The sequence below is a fragment of the Bos taurus genome, chromosome 29 (genome assembly GCF_002263795.3).
Source record: "Bos taurus isolate L1 Dominette 01449 registration number 42190680 breed Hereford chromosome 29, ARS-UCD2.0, whole genome shotgun sequence".
Classification (NCBI taxonomy): Eukaryota; Metazoa; Chordata; class Mammalia; order Artiodactyla; family Bovidae; genus Bos; species Bos taurus.
Window position 1 is genome coordinate 50839645 of NC_037356.1, and position 2557 is coordinate 50842201.

Genomic DNA, 2557 nt, shown 5'->3' on the forward strand with positions numbered 1-2557 from the left:
CCTAACAGAAGCAGAAGATACTAAGAAGAGGTGGCAAGAACACACAGAGCTGTGCAAAAAAGATCTTCAAGACCCAGATAACCATGATGGTATGATCATTCCCCTACAGCCAGACATCCTGGAATGCGAAGTGAAGTGGGCCTTAGGAAGCATCACTGCAAACAAATCTAGTGGAGGTGATGAAATTCCAGTTGAGCTATTTCAAATCCTCAAATATGATGCTGTGAAAGTGCTTCACTCAATATGCCAGCAAATTTGGAAGACTCAGCAGTGGCCACAGGACTGGAAATGGTCAGTTTTCATTCCAATCCCAAAGAAGGGCAATGCCAAAGAATGTTCAGACTACCTCACAATTACACTCATTTCACATGCTAGCAAGGTCATGCTCAAAATACTTCACACTAGGCTGCTACAGTATGTGAACCAAGAACTTCCAGATGTACAAGCTGGATTTAGAAAGGCAGAGGAACCAGAGATCAAATTGCCAACATCCACTGGATCATCAAAAAAGCAAGAGAGTTCCAGAAAAACATTTAGTTCTGCTTCATTCAGTTCAGTTCAGTTCAGTCATATCTGACTCTTTGCAACCCCATGGACTGCAGCATGGCAGGCTTCCCTGTCCATCACCAACTCCTGGAGCTTGCTCAAATTCATGTCCATTGAGTCGGCGATGCCATCCAACCATCTCATCCTCTGTCGCCCCCTTCTGTTCCTGCCTTCAATCTTTCCCAGCATCAGGGTCTTTTCTAATGAGTCAATTCTCCGCATCATGTGGCCAAAGGATTGGAGCTTCAGCTTCAGCATCAGTCCCCTCAATGAATATTCACGATTGATTTCCTTTAGGATTGACTGGTTTGATCTTGCAGTCCAAGGGACTCTCAAGAGTCTTCTCCAACACCACAGTTCAAAGTATCATTTCTTCAGTGCTCAGCCTTCTTTATGGTCCAACTCTCACATCCATCCATGACCACTGGAAAAACCATAGCTTTGACTAGACAGGCATTTGTCAGCAAAGTGATGTCTCTGCTTTGTAACATGCTTTCTAGGTTGGTCATAGCTTTTCTTCCAAAGAGCAAGCGTCTTTTAATTTCATGGCTACAGTCACCATCTGCAGTGAATTTGGAGCCCCCCAAATAAAGTCTCTCACTGTTTCCATTGTTTCCCCATCTATTTGCCTTGAAGTGATGGGGCTGGATGCCATGATCTTAGTTTTCTGAATGCTGAGTTTTAAGCCAACTTTTTACTTTTCTCTTTCACTTTCATCAAGAGGCTCTTTATTTCTTCTTTGCTTTCTGTCATAAGGGTGGTATCATTTGCATATCTGAGGTTATTGATATTTCTCCTGGCAATCTTGATTCCAGCTTGTGCTTATCCAGCCTGGCATTTTTGCATGATGTACTCTGCATATAAGTTAAATAAGCAGGGTGACAACATATAGCTTTGACTTACTCGTTTCCCAATTTGGAACCAACCTGTTGTTCCATGTCCAGTTCTAACTGTTGCTTCTTGACCTGCATACAGATTTCTCAGGAGGTAGGTCGGGTGGTTTAGTATTTCTATCTCTTGAAGGATTTTTCACAGTTCGTTGTGATCTACATAGTCAAAGGCTTTGGCGTAATCAATAAAGCAGAAGTAGACATTTTTCTGGAACTCTCTTGCTTTTTCGATGATCCAACGGATGTTGGCAGTTTGATCTCTGGGTCATCTACCTTCTCTAAGTCCAGCTTGAACATCTGGAAGTTCTCAGTTCACAAACTGCTTCACTGACTGTGCTAAAGCCTTTGGCTGTGTGGATCACAACAAGCTGTGAAGATGAAGAGTTGTGTAGCACTCCACCCCTGCCTGCACAGCTGCCACTGGGAGTTTTCTCAGGGTTGATGGAGGGACTTGAAACAGCAGGTCTGTAAACGCAACCGAGAAGGGGTCCTGCTCCCTAGGAAAGAAAACAGGAACTAGTGGAAATGTAAAAGTCCCAGAGGCGTTGGTGGGGAGCAGCAGGGAGACAGAAGTGTCCCTTGGGTGAGGACGTCAGCGGCCTGGGTCTGCAGTCCCCTGCCATCCTGGTGTGGGAGGCAAGCGCCTGCTCCCCGCAGACCAGAGGAGGGGGCCTTGGGAGTTGGGTGTGTGTGTTGGGGGGGCGGTGAGACTAGGCTGGGGAGGACTCAGGAGGCTCCAGCCTCAGCCAGTCCGACTGTGTGCCTCTGGGGAGGGTCCCCAGCAAGATCCCAGAGGATCTTTGTCCAGGTCCAGGGTCCAGGCCATTGCGGCTGGGAGACCAGGTTGCCCAGGCGGGAATGAGCCTGGGGCTCTCTTGGCCGACTTGTCACTTGGACCTCTTCCGTGGGGTGGCGCCCTAGAGACAGCGGAAACGGGGGATCTGCCTCCTGCCGCACTTTGGCCCTGGGAGGGAAGACAGCAGGTGGACAGCGTTTTCTGGAGTGGGAGGAGGCAGGGTCCAGGGTTCACAGAGAAGAGCAGGAGGCCCATGTGGACCTCAACTGAGGTTCTCCGCCCAAGACAGGGCAGAGTCAGCCCTGCCAACATCCAGGGTGTGGCT